The 15,195-nt window shown below is 41.3% G+C and overlaps 1 protein-coding gene and 1 pseudogene across 1 annotated transcript in view; both read left to right on the forward strand.

Annotated features, from left to right (window-relative positions):
• The window catches only part of LOC140923186 (uncharacterized), a 71,104-nt pseudogene extending 67,961 nt beyond the window's left edge, over nucleotides 1-3,143 (forward strand).
• LOC140923188 (uncharacterized) overlaps nucleotides 1-15,195 on the forward strand; it is a 77,552-nt gene that overhangs the window by 588 nt on the left and 61,769 nt on the right. The window lies entirely within an intron of this gene.

A 15,195-nucleotide genomic window follows, 5' to 3' on the forward strand; every position in this document is an offset into this window, starting at 1 on the left:
ATATTGGCGACCCCTTTGTCAACTTAAAAGATTTCCAGCACGCCCTAGGCATCGCCTATTACAGTCTGGGAGAATTCCGGAAAGCCATAGAATACCATGAACGACACCTCAAAATTTCGGAAGAAGTGGGAGACAGGGCAGGAGAAGGAATAGCGTACTCTAATCTTGGCATTGCCTATCACAGTCTTGGAGATTTCCACAAGGCCATTGAGTTTCATGAACAATGCCTCAAAATTTTCAGGGAAGTGGGAGACAGGGCAGGAGAAGGAAAAGCGTACGGTAATCTTGGCAGCGCCTATGACAGTCTTGCAGATTTCCAGAAAGCCATAGAGTACCATGAACGACACCTCAAAATTTCGAAAGAAGTGGGAGACAGGGCAGGAGAAGGAAGAGCGTACGGTAATCTTGGCAACGCCTATCACAGTCTTGGAGATTTCCAGAAAGCGATAGGGTACCATGAACGAGACCTCAAAATTTCCAAGGAAGTGGCAGACAGGGCAGGAGAAGGAGGCGCGTACGGTAGTCTTGGCATCGCTTATGACAGTCTTGGAGATTTTCAAAAAGCCATAGAGTACCATGAACGACACCTCAAAATTTCGAAAGAAGTGGGAGACAGGGCAGGAGAAGAAATAGCGTACTCTAATCTTGGCATTGCCTACAGAAATTTTGGCGATTTTCAGAAAGCCATAGAGTACCATGAACGAGACCTCAAAATTTCGAAAGAAGTGGGAGACAGGGCAGGAGAAGGAAAAGCGTACTGTAATCTTGGCAACACCTATCACAGTCTTGGAGATTTCCACAAAGCCATTGAGTTTCATGAACAATGCCTAAAAATTTCCAAGGAAGCGGGAGACAGGGCAGGAGAAGGAAGAGCGTACGGTAATCTTGGCAACGCCTATTACAGGCTTGGAGATTTCCAGAAAGCCATAGAGTACCATGAACGACACCTCAAAATTTCGAAAGAAGTAGGAGACAGGGCAGGAGAAGGAAAAGCGTACGGTAACCTTGGCAACGCCTATTACAGTCTTGGAGATTTCCAGAAAGCCATAGAGTACCATAAACGAGACCTCAACATTTCCAAGGAAGTGGGAGACAGGGCAGGAGAAGGAAGAGCGTACGGTAATCTTGGCAACGCCTATTACAGTCTTGGAGATTTCCAGAAAGCGATAGAGTACCATGAACGAGACCTCAACATTTCCAAGGAAGTGGGAGACAGGGCAGGAGAAGGAAAAGCGTACTGTAATCTTGGCAACGCCTATCACAGTCTTGGAGATTTTCAAAAAGTCATAGAGTACCATGAACGACACCTCAAAATTTTGAAAGAAGTGGGAGACAGGGCAGGAGAAGGAATAGGGTACTCTAATCTTGGCATTGCCTATCGCAGTGTTGGAGATTTCGAGAAAGCCAGAGAGTACCATGAACGACACCTCATAAATTCGAAAGAGGTGGGAGATAGGGCAGGAGAAGGAAAAGCGTACGGTAATCTTGGCAACGCCTATGACAGTCTTGGAGATTTCCAGAAAGCCATAGAGTACCATGAACGACACCTCAAAATTTCGAAAGAAGTGGGAGACAGGGCAGGAGAAGGAATAGCGTACTCTAATCTTGGCATTGCCTATGACCGTCTTGGAGATTTCCGGAAAGCTGTTCGGTATTATAAGAACAGTGTTATGGCCTTCGACCACATTAGAAAACTAATATCTATGGACGAGTGGAAGATTGCCTTTAAAATTAAGTATGATCGTATTAATGTGAGGCTATGGGAGCTGCAGTTTAAGGAAGGTAAAGTCATCGAGGCACTTTTAACTGCTGATCAAGGACGTGCAGGAGCTTTAAATGATCTTCTGGAGTTCAAGTATGGCCTTAAAGGGTTACGCCAAGAAATAGGAACACTTTCTGCAAGACCAAGTGACTTTGCTGGTTACTTACCACCAAATACAGCTTTCATGGGTATCAGCGAGGGAGGAATAGTTCTCTGGGTGAACAAGAAAGGAAAAGAAATCAAAACTAGAAGAACTGTGATCGATATCTCAACCTATCTCAATATCACAAACTATTTTCAGTGTCTTTTGGAAACTACACATGAAGAAATAGGTTTGAAAGCTGATGTTAATTGTGAAGATCGTTCATTGAGGAACCCAAGAGATAACAGTTAGCAGAAGAAAGATCCAGTGAGCCAAGGTCTAATTCCTCATCTTTTGGGGAGACAAAGTCATTACAAACATTGTACAATGTTGTTATAGGCCCCATAAGAGACTTAGTCGACGGCGATGAAATTGTGATTGTTCCAGAAGGACCTCTGTGTTTGGCGCCTTATGCTGCTTTTATGGACATGAAATCAAAGTACCTCTGCGAAACTTTCAGAATTCGTCTGCTCCCCTCGCTTTCTAGTCTTCGATTAATCCAAGACTGTCCAGCAGATTGGCACAGCAAGACTGGCGCTCTTCTCGTCGGCGATCCGTGGGTACAGGAGGTAACGACGCTAAAGTAGTTAGCGTGGGCCGAAAAAGAAGTGCAGATGATTGGGGAAATTCTTCACACTGTACCTCTCGTTGGAAAGCAGGCAACAAAAGATGAAGTTTTGAGACGTATTTCCTCTGTTGCTTTGGTGCATATTGCTGCTCACGGTGAAATGGAAACAGGAGAAATTGCGTTGGCCCCAAACACAACGCGTTCATCCGTGGATCCAGCCGAGGACTATATCTTAACTATGAAAGATGTTTTAAAGGCGCAGATTAGGGCAAGACTTGTTGTACTTAGTTGTTGTCATAGTGCTCGGGGAGAAGTCAAATCTGAGGGTGTGGTCGGCATCGCACGGGCTTTTTTGGGTGCTGGTGCTCGTTCTGTTCTGGTGTCCCTGTGGGCGATTGAGGACGAGGCTACGATGGAGTTCATGGAATTTTTCTACCTACAACTAGTCAGTGGAAGAAGTGCCAGTGAGGCTCTGAATGAGGCCATGAAATCCATGAGAGAATCTGACCGCTTTAGTGCAGTGAGGTACTGGGCACCGTTTGTTCTCATTGGTGATGACGTAACGCTCGAGTTTGAGGGCATCAAATAAATAGCAAGGTATTTTGGGATGTATTTAAACCTGGGATCATATTACGTGCTTAAACAAAATTTTTATAAGGCAACGAACTCAACCGGTGCCACTTAACATCAAGCTGCCAATCACAGGTCACGTCAGCGGTCAAAAAGGACTCTGACTTTAGGATATTTTAGGCAGTCAAACACAAGAACATTTCTGTACTATTACATTAAGTGTCGGTGGCCCTTTTTGAGTTCGTTCCATTGTAACATTACAGTAGAACCTGCCGTAAGGGACCACCTAAAATGCCAACATTTGCCAGTCACTTACGAACGGTGATCGCTTAGGAGTGGTTCCAAGTATGGTGCTTTGGGTGGAAAAATGATTTTGGTATTTTTGATGAGTGGTCGGTTATGGGATGTAACAGAGGTCATACTCACCGACTGAAAGGTAGGAACCTACCATAAATCCTCTATTAAGCCCCTCCACCGGGGGACTTTTTTCTTTCAAGCATGGTTACGGGGGGGGAGGGGGTTATTAGAGAGGGGGTTATTTAATTAATCGAAGATTGTGGTATGACTATCGATTCTCTCTTCCGAATAGAGACCGAAGCTAAAGTAGAAAAACTGAAGCATATGAAGTTGGAGGTCGCGCAGCCGAAGATCAAAAACAAATTTGAACTTCCAGGACGTGAATCAACCATACGGGATCAGTCCAAGTGAGGTGTTACAATCGTGATTAATTATTGCATCTACCATATGTCTATTATTTAAGAATAGGGGGAGGGGGGGCTTAAAAGGAAAGAATTTTCTTCCCTGGGGGCTCCATAGAGGATTTACGGTATGAAAGTATCAATAATCTACAATAAGGCTCTTTGTAGAAAGAAGTTACCAGTCTTAATATTATCCTTTGCTCTAATAGATTTAGAATATTGTACCTCGCCGGCTGAAATCACTATCCTTTCCTTTTACTAGCTTGCTAACGTTTATTTTGCTGTTTTTGTTGTATAGATACGAAGCGATCGCTGCGATCGCAGTGAAGCGGTTCCTATCTGAAGCTGAACTCGGTGGTTTTGTATAACAAATACAAAGTGGAGCGTTCATCGCGTAGGAACTCCTTATCCCGAGGAGAAAATCAAGTGTACTTTTCGTAGATTGTTTTAGAAGACTAGTCGTGTGCACACCTTGTGCGGTAGTAATTTGTTCAGTAGTCACCTGAGAAGGACATCAAGAATCACTAGTCAATTCTTATTTTCATTATTACACCATATTTTACAGAGTCATTTTAGACGTGTCTATTGACAATATGATATAGTTTTTGATGCTTTTATTATACAGTGGAACCCCGATACAACGATCCTCGATATAACGATATCCCCGGTATAACGATAAATATGCTATGTCCCGGCAAAAGTTTCAGTAAAATGTATCGGACAGAACCCCGATATAACGATCTTCGATATAACGATATTCCCGATATAACGATGAGTTTTTAGCGCACCGAGCGTAAAATCTTCCCCGATATAACGATATTACAGTATCAGTACAGATACAATTTAAACAAAACATTGAATTTAATACAATAACATTACAGTAATCGAGTACAGTAATCTGTAACGTTTCTGTCAACAGCTTTCAGTTTACGATGCCTCTTTATCCTCCTTGTCATTCAGTTTTAGTATTTTTGTCCTTCTTGTGACAAAAAGTATATGTCGCCTGGATGTCAAGGCCGATGCCTTTGTTCCTGCGTTTTCCTGTAACTTGAACGGAAATCTGCCCTCCATGTTTCAAAAATAAATGAAAGATTCGTGACAGTCTCAGTGGCACGTGGCCGACGATGACTTGCTTGCGCTTTCTTTTGCCCTCCATTCGTTTTATGGCAACAGCATGAGTATAATGCTTTGCAAAATGTTTGCAAATTGTTTAAGGACATTGCTGCGTGCTTGAAACGCTACATTTGTGATTTGATACTCATTACAAGTTGCATTAAACAATATGTAGTAAAAAAAGTACATGTTAATTTTACCCCGATATAACGATATTTTCGGTTATTCTACGGCAATATCGTTATATCGGGAGTCTCGATATAACGATACCTCGATATAACGATCTAATTCCACTGCTCCCTCGGCATATCGTTATATCGGGGTTCCACTGTAGTTACACAGTTGTAGTTTTTATTCTTTTGGCTGATCAGTTTACTCCTACTGTCTACAAAGGTCTTAATTCTAATTTTGCAATCAAATTGCTTGTTCAATTACTGGGTTAAATCACTAATTTTGTAGTTTTACATTTACTCGCTTTTAGTTATGCGTAGGACTGCTATTTCATAGGCTTGTTCGCGTGCGTTTTGTTTCAATATCAAGTTTTCTTATTTCTTTTGTTGGCACCTTTTATCTGCAAGTTGGTCGTAACTTTGCCGTTTACTGTACCCCTTTTTCCTGTCGTAGAATTCATTTGTTTAACTGCGTTTAGATACAGGTACTTAATTCAGTTTCTCCAAATTAGTTAGCTCGGCTGGTTAGCTTTGCTATTTACCTGTGGAGCTTAGCTCCCCAGGAAGGTCTCGACCTCTGGTAATTTTTTACTGTTTGGCCAACTCATGATCAGTCACCCCTCCCCTTCACAACTTAGATCTTCGTGTCGGCAAACGATACACAGCGAGGAACTCGGAGACAAACGATTTGGTTTCTTAGGACAGTGTAAGAACCCGGGACACCTTGTTGGGCAATTGAAAAAACCCCAGCAACAGGGTAAGGTTCTATACTAAATTAGTCATACGCATTCAAAGCAACATCTGGTATTAACTGTGCTATCTGACGGCGTCTTCAGCCCTGTTGTGACACCGCGTGAACGGATGGGTCTACGCAAGTTTGCAACAAAATAAAAAAAAGAAGAAGCCACATGAATTGACCTCACGAAGTGTCCTTTGCATAAACGCTACAAATTCCAGTTAGCGTGCTTTATTTTATTTGCTTATTTTATTGCTTTGTTAATTGGACCCCCGAGGCCCCTATATTCAGGCTAGTTCGGTTTATGCCGCGGTTCAGGCACAAAATCAAATACAAAATTTCAAAACCCAGAAAAACAAATATTAAAAAAATTCAAAACTTAACGCAAAATACAAGGTTCCAGTTTTACTCGCTGCGCTTTTGTTTTTTCTCTTTAAGACAATTATCTTTTTAACTTCACTTTTTTTCTCTCCACTCAGCTGAGGACAGCTGAAACTTAAGGTGGAGGAATGTGAAAAGAGAATTTATTGTTCTTAAGTTATTTTGTTTTCGCTGATAAAAGTATGAAAAGCCAATGTAGAAATTCTTTATTCTTTAGTCCTAGCTTCTCTAAACCGTAAACAATCTGTTGATATTTATTGAGCGTAAACTTATTTGTCGAGTCATGATTTTAGTAGTCTCCAAGCTATAATCAACCTGTGACGAATTGTTATCTACTTGTGTAAACTTTTGGAAGTATAGTAATTAGTGTTTCACTACAAGCTTACAATTCCACCAATAGTCGTTCAGAAATGATTTTTGTATTCGGTTATTTTGACTCGTTAAGTTACGATGTAATCTTTATCGCATCATTAGCTTAGGTTTAAATACAAGTGCTTTGTATGAATTTCTTCGATTACATCCTGGTTACGTCTTGGATTAAACCTCTACATTGGAGCCAAGTTCTGTGTACAATTGTTGTCTCAAGGGTATTCAACAGGCGAAAGGGATTCCGCGCCTTTTCGCAGCCAGCGAGTGTCCCCAGGAAAAGGCCTTTCCCAGAGAGCATTGTAGAGTTTTCCTCGTCGTCCGTTTATCCTTTTGTGAAGGGAAAAACCTGTTGAAAAACCTGTCAGTTTCAAATTTGGATACATCGTTTCTTTTCCTAACGAAAAATTCTAATGATCCAGTTTTTTTATCTGATCTTAGATTTTAATAAAGAAACTCACTCTGAGTTTCTCCAGTTTAGTTAGCTCGGCTAGTTAGCTTTCTTATTTAACTGTCAGCTCCTCAAAATGTCGTTGATGTCTGGTAATTTTTTTACTGTGTGACCCTCTCAGTCACCCCTCCCTTCACAACTTAGTTCTTACTGTGTGGCCCTCCCAGTCACCCCTCCCTTCACAACCTATTTCGTCGTGTCGGCAACCGATATACAGTTTTGGTTCTCTAAGACAATCAGGGGCGTTTCCACCAATTTGTTCCTTTTAAGCCCGAGTTGTGGAAGTCTTGAAAGAGCGGGGGTCGGGGGAGGGGGGAGGACATAAAAAAATCTGGATAGTACATAATTTTCAAGGGAATTACCTTAATAAATTATTTAGAAATGCTTATTCCCAAGAGACTCGAATTGTTTGAGGTTGAATTCTAAAACATGGAAATTGGTCAATTCGTGTGGAGTGGTCAAACAGTCGTTTTGCCAGAGAGATATAAGTAACTCAAAGGAATACTATTCTCAACGTTAAGGCAGAGTAGTTTTGTGCGTCGTCCAACGAGTCACGTTGCAAACATGGACGTTCGCAGATAAAAATTGGAGATGTAATGTCAAATTCGTTTAAAAGTGACGCGGCCGGTGATGCGAATATCTAGTTTGCGCTATGACAACAGCCGACGAAGAAAGTGAAGTCCAAGAAAATGTGGTAAGTACATTGAACTGGAAAAATTCTGACTTGTGCAGTTTTAGTGGGATGGTTAAACATGTTCAGAGGAACATGAGCAGGGGAATGGAAAAATATATTGCCGCATTGTTCTGTTATTGTTATCAGCTCTGATTGTTTCAGCCCCCGCACTCCGCCTCTATTACAATCAAAGCCGCCACAAACGTTTCAGACAGTGAATAATACTGTGAGGGATTATTTAACAAATGATTCCCTTAAAAAGAACAAAAATAACCGAGAAAAAGGAAAATAATTGCTGTAAATACGCTGTCTTTAAAATATGAATAAATAAGAAAACCATCACGTGCTCTAGAATTTTTTACAGCCATAACATGCATCAGGGGCACCCAATAGATCTGTTTCTAAAAACATATATTTTCTTCAGGCCAGTTTTTTGCTGGATGGGAGTTTGGAAGAAGTGATATGTCCAAAGATGGAAAGTGTTGCTTGGAAAAATATAACTGTGGGTGTCTGTTGGGATTTGATGTTTAGAATATCTGGCATGAGTTTTTTTTGCCAGAAACTTTCCCACCCCATGAAGGGATAAAGTCGCCTTTTGGCCACACCCATGTTTCTATGCCCCCCTCTACCCGCCACTGAAGGTCTGAATTTTGTCCTGTGGCCTCAACCAAACCGGCCAGAAGTGCCTGGAGATACCTCTGCTGGGAAACTTCCCAGTAAGTCAGGTTGCATGTTGTAGGCTTGGAACTCTTCCATCAGTCTTGCTGGGAGAGAGGAACACATAAATTTTTCCCAGCAATCTCCCAATCGAAGTGACTACACATAGAGAGAGTCAAATAAAGGTAAAGGTACTGAAGTAAAGCAGTCCCCACCCCTTCCATTTTCTCAGGGAAACGCTCTGGGAACGAGGTTCAAGCAGGGACCCCCCTCTTTGAGTCTTTTGTGAAGGTAAAAACCTGTTTCCACACTGGTGTTTAAGTGAAAAACATGTTTTCACATTTGGGTACAACGTTTCTTTTCCTAACGAAAAATCCCAATGATCCGGATTTTTGATCTGATCTTGGATTTTAGTAAAGAAACGCTTAGTTAGAAACGTTTAGTTAGCTCGGCTAGTTAGCTTTCTTATTTAGTTGTCAGTGGAGCTTAACTAGCTCCCCAAAGTGTCTCGATCTCTGGTAATTTTTTACTGTGTGGCCCTCTCAGTCACCCCTCCCTTCACAACTTAGTTCTTACTGTGTGGCCCTCCCAGTCACCCCTCCCTTCACAACCTAGTTCTTCGTGTCGGCAACCGATATACAGTTTTGGTTTTCTAAAGGTGACGTTACACGAGACGATTTTAGCGCAAAACAGCGTTGCAACATTGTTGCGACATTGTTTCGAATAGTTACAACATTGTTCCCGACATTGCAACGCTGTGTTGCCCTAAAAATCGTCGTTGCGAATCGTCCCGTGTAACATCACAGTCAGAGGGGCTGTTACCATTTTTTTCCTTTTAAGCCCGAGTTGTAGAAGTCTTGAAAGGGCGGGAGTCGGGGGAGGGGGTGAGGACATAAAAAAATCTGGATAGTACATAATTTTCATGGGAATTACCTTAATAAATTCTTTAGAAATACTTATTCCCAAGAGACTCGATTTGAGGTTTGAGAATTTGAGGTTGAATTCTAAAATATGGAAATTGGTCCATTCGTGTGGAGTGGTCAAACAGTCGTTTTGGCAGAAAGAGATGAGTAACTCAGAGGATTATATATTCTTAACGTTAAGGCAGAGTAGTTTTGGAAACTCTTTCAAGCCTCCCACTTCGACAGAGTTTTGTGTCCGTCGTCCAACGAGTCACATTGCAAACAAGGACGTTCCCAGGTAAACTTTGGAGATGTAATGTTAAATTCGCTTCAAAGTGACGCGGCCGGTGATGCGAATATCTAGTTTGCGCTATGACAACAGCCGACGAAGAAAGTGAAGTCCAAGAAAATGTGGTAAGTACATTAAATCGAAAAATTCTGACTTGGGTGGTTTTAGTTAGCCTGCATAACAGACGCTTTATGAGCCAAGCGAGGCGAACGCGGCATTTTGCGCGAAAAAATCCCGCCTTTGCCTCGCTCGGCTAATAAAGCGCCTGTTTTGCAGGCTAAGTTTCACTGGGATGGTTAAACATGTTGAGGGGAATATGAGCAGGGGAATGGAAAAATATATTGCATTGTTCTGTTATTGTTATCAGCTACTAATTGCCTTTTCAGCCCCACACCCCGCCCCTATTACAATCAAAGCCGCCACCAACTTTTCAGACAGTGAATAATACTGTGAGGGATTATGTAATATATTCCCCTAAAAAGAACAAAGAAAGCCTAGCAAAGGGAAAAATAACTGCTGTAAATACACTGCCTTTAAAATATAAATAAATAAGAAAACCAGAACGTGTTCTGGAATTTTTCACAGCCATAAAATGCATATGTTAGCATTTGTTTGGGCTATTTTACAGTTCGAAAATATAGAAAGATCTTCCTACCCTTTCATATACTTCAACTAGTGAAATCCCTTCTCTTTCAGATATACCTGAAGCCTGAAAAATATACCCCTTTGGGGTAGAGTCTTCCCGTACTAGGCCATTATAGAAACTTGAAAGTACCCCCCCCCCCCCTTCCTCCCCCGGTGGCTTTCTCTGAAAAGAAACCTCGACGTTTAGGGAAGGTACGTTTTTTATTGTGAGGGGTGGGCCGGGGTATTTTAGAGTTTTTTGGCCAAAAAAGTCGTGGCCCTCCCACTTCCTGGAATGGGTGAATTCATGACCCTTCAGAAATACCCAAACAAAAACATCTGACCCTCCCCCCCCCCCCCCCCCCTACCTATCCAAGACAAAAATAACCGGAAGTGAAAATAACAAACTGAAAGCTTTGAAAAAAAAAACAAAAGAAAAGAAAACAATAGTTTCTCTAGCAACCTTTGTGGCATTACAGGTGTGGTATGGAATCCCTAATGAAAGGGTTCCCAAGTCTCCACTAAAATAGTGGGTAAGTTGGGAGGGAGGGTGTGTGTAAATGAGAGTGTTGTAGGCATAAAAACAAATAAAATTGGTTAATAGTTAAATAGTTAGAAAAAGCACCAATATTGAGCGACCAACAACTGCAATGCAGCCACGTCCAACACAAATATACAGTGCAAAGTAAAATGTTAAAAGTTAAAAACACCGATATTGAGCGACCAACAGACTGCAATGCAGCCACGTCCAACACAATACACAGTGCAAAATAAAATAAAAGGAACTGAAGGGTTAATATATAATATAATATCAAGTTAAGGACCTTGAAGCGAGGGAAACAGGTTTTAGGGCAATAATTATAGATCCACTAGCTATAACCGTAGCAAGATGCCTGCAGCATTAACACATGAAAGTACTGAAATGTCTTGGAAATAAAAAGTACTTGATTACTTACTCTAAAATACTTCAGATAGCCTCCACAGCAGACCAATTAGCAAGTAAAATAAACTTGGAAACTCCTCAGGTAGTAGACAAAAATTCCTCTTCTCATGGATGTGGCCCACAAAAAGTAGCAAAAACAATTTTTTTTGCTGCTCACGCCATAGGTAATGGTCAGCACGATGACGTACAAAATGAGAGGAGTCTGGGGATGAACTTATCCCAGAAAATGAAAGGAGTCTGGGGATAAACTTATCCCAGCTGAATGAAAACAAAAATGGATGAAAAAAGGGGGTTACCCTACTTAAAAATGACTTTTTTTTATAAAAAAGTAATAATAATTAAATAAACTGCCAACCAGAAAATATAATTATCTATAATGTTATCTCGTTCTTTAAAACTTTGAAAGTAGCTAAAAAGCCAGTTGCTGTTCCAGTGCAAAATGAGAGGAGCATGGGGACGAATTTATCCCAGGTAAATGAAAAAAGAAAGTGGGTAGGAAAAAAAAAGGGGGGTGGGGGGGGGGTAAATCCTCTTTAAATATTGTTATTAAAGAAGATAAATAATTTCCTAACCACAAAATATGATCATCTATAAAATTATTTCGTTCTTTAGAACATTGAAAGTAAGGTTAAAAAAAAAAAAATCCAGTAGCTGTTCTAATTAAAGGAGGGTGTTAAAAGAAGAACAGGGGATTCAAGTAAAAAAATAAAAATAAAAATAAAAAATGAAAAATAAAAAACATCTACCATAAAAGAGGAAGTGAGAAAAGAAATAAAACAACAACAACAACAAGAATACTCATCCTGAATTACTTCGTTCTTGAAACTTTTCAGTGTAGAATTCCAGGAAGTTAGCTTTCTTATTTAGCTGTCAGTGAAGCTTAATTAGCTCCCCAAAAGTGTCTCGATCTCTAGTAATTTTTTACTGTGTGGCCCTCTCAGTCACCCCTCCCTTCACGACTAAGTTCTTACTGTGTGACCCTCCCACTCACCCCTCCCTTCACAACTTAGTTCTTACTTTGTGGCCCTCTCAGTCACCCCTGCCTTCACGACTAAGTTCTTACTGTTTGACCCTCCCACTCACCCCTCCCTTCACGACTTAGTTCTTACTTTGTGGCCCTCTCAGTCACCCCTCCCTTCACAACTTAGTTCTTACTGTGTGACCCTCTCAGTCACCCCTCCCTTCACAACATAGTTCTTACTGTGTGGCCATCTCAGTCACCCCTCCCTTCACAACTTAGTTCTTACTGTGTGACCCTCTCAGTCACCCCTCCCTTCACAACTTAGTTCTTACTGTGTGGCCCTCTCAGTCACCCCTCCCTTCACAACTTAGTTTTTACTGTGTGGCCCTCCCAGTCACCCCTCCCTTCACAACCTAATTCTTCGCGTCGGCAATCGATATACAGTTTTGGTTCTCTAAAAGTGATGTTACACGAGACGATTTTAGCGCAACACAGCATTGCAACATTGTTGCCACATTGTTTCGAATAGTTACAACATTGTTGCAACATTGCAACGCTGTGTTGCGCTAAAAATCGTCGTTGCGAATCGTCCCCTGTAACATCACCTTAAGACAGTCAGAGGGGCTGCCACCATTTTTTTCCTTTTAAGCCCGAGTTGTGGAAGTCTTGAAAGGGCGGGGGTCGGGGGTACATCATTTTCAAAGGAATTACCTTAATTAATTCTTTAGAAATGGTTATTCCAAGAGAGTCGCATTGTTTGAGGTTGAATTCTAAAATATGGAAATTTGTCAATTCGTGTGGAGTGGTCAAACAGTCGTTTTACCAGAAAGAGATGAGTAAACCAGAGGAATACTATTCTTAACGTTAAGGCAGAGTAGTTTTGGAAACTCTTTCGGACCTCCCACCGCGACAGAGTTTTGTGTCAGTTGTCCAACGAGTCAAACAAGGACATTCGCAGGTAAACATTGGAGATGTAATGTCAAATTCGTTTAAAAGTGACGTGGTAAGTCATGCCAATATCTAGTTTGCGCTATGACAAGAGCCGCCGAAGATTTAGTGAAGTCCAAGAAAATGTGGTAAGCACATTAAATCGAAAAATTCTCACTTGTGCAGTTTTAGTAGGATGGTTAAACATGTTGAGCCGGGGAATATGAGCAGGGAATGATAAAATATAGTCCATTGTTCTGTTATTGTTATCAGCTACTAATTGTTTCAACCCCACACCCCGCCCCTATTACAATCAAAGCTGCTACCAACTTTTCAGATAATGAATAATACCGTGTGGGATTATGTAACATATTCCCCTAAAAAGAACTGAGAAAACCGAGCAAAGGGAAAATAATTGCTGTAAATACACTGTCTTTAAAATATGAATAAATAAGAAAACCAGAACGTGTTCCAGAATTTTTCACACCCATAAAATACATCTCTGAGCATGCTCAGCACTTTGGGCCTTTTAACTGACCGAAACAGGAGCCCATAACTCGGAGTGAGCAAATCCCATACCAGGCCTATGTCACGGCGTTTTTACGGACCAGTTTATTTTTAGACACATTTTATGGCACTGTTTCGCGCGCACACAGAATCTCCACCATGTCTCTGAGCGCATTCGAAGTATAAGATATCAAAAAGGAAAACTAAACGTTATTAAAAGGCAAAACATATTATTTTTAGGTCTGTAGGTTTTGCTGACTAGTTTGTGGAATTTAAAAGATATTTAAAATTCGCGCCAAAACCGTTCTAAGAATAAACTGGTCCATGAAAACGCCGTCAGACACGAGCTCATTGAAGTTGCTCGGTCCAGGTTATGGGCTCCTGACCGAAACTGGCAGCTAGATGTGCCGCTAACCTTTCATATACTTCAACTGGTGACATCCCTTTTCTTTCATACTGACCTGAAGCCTGAAAAAGATACCCCTTTCGGGCGGAGTCTTCCTGTGTAGGCCATTATAGAAACTTGAAAGTACCCCTGTGTGGCATTTCATTCTCCGAAAAGAAACCTCGACGTTTATACCACCAAAACGATATTCAATTATTGAAGATATACCGACTCTATATTCAACTTCATTTTCTATCACCTGAAAAGAGGGTTTTTAGAAGTGTTAAGGGTAGGGGTAATCATTGAATGAAAGGAAGCGTCTGGCATATAGTATAGCTATATATTGATTCTGCACGACCACTGATATGATAATGAGCGGGGAAATGTGTCAAACCTGAAGTTACCCTGGGGGTTCGACTGAAGCACTGCAGTCAACTCCGTGTATCCTGGACACCTTTTGTGTCTGTTATAGAGAAGTGACTACCTATATAGAAAGTCAAAGAAAGGTACTGAAGCAAAGCATTTCCCGCCCCTCCCATTTTCTCAGGAAAATGCCCTGGGAACGAGGTTAAAGCAGGGACCCCCACTTTGGTCCTCTTTGAGTCCGTTGTAGGGATGTGGCCGTTAAGAGACTGGGGATTATATTGCCGCCAGATCACAGAAAACTTCAAATCTCAGAGCCGGAACAAAGACATCCGAGAGGGGGAGAGGTTGGGGCGTAAATTCTTCAACAGAAAGAAAACATTGGACCGTGATTTTACCAGCATTGTAGGAGATGCTCGTAAGATGTTTCACAGACCCTTGGCACTGCAGCCAGCACCAAAACCAGATTTTTAGTTTCCTTCTTACGCTGAAGGTTAAAAATGGGGTGCATTTGGGCGATGGCGACATTTGATCACAACTAGTGGAATCCTTCAGTAATTTGGGGTTACATTTACCTGAGGAACTGCTCCCAGTGGAGCCAGCGCGCGGTACTGGATACCAAACAATACTTTAAAGCAGCATAAAGCTTTAAAGTGTAACGCTAGAACCCATCCCTGTCACACATCTTCATCTCTGATTGTTTAAGATATCGATATTGATCAAACAGAACCATCAATGAGTTCCCACACCGGGGGGAGAAAAACTCCGAGCCGAGCTGTTTACTTACGTAATACTGACAAGAGAGGATCCTCTCTTCACTGTCTCTTGCTTACTGATGAGCACCGATGTAGAAGGCCGTAATGTAATAAACGACCCTAAATGTAATAAAGTCCTAAATGTACTAACATTTTGTCCTAAATGTAATAAGGTCCTAAACGCAATAACAATTTTCCCTAAATGTAATAAACTCTTAAGTTGCCAATTACAGTAATTACTCGAGTAAGTGC

This window comes from Porites lutea, chromosome 13 (genome assembly GCF_958299795.1).
Source record: "Porites lutea chromosome 13, jaPorLute2.1, whole genome shotgun sequence".
In the NCBI taxonomy this organism is placed as follows: Eukaryota; Metazoa; Cnidaria; class Anthozoa; order Scleractinia; family Poritidae; genus Porites; species Porites lutea.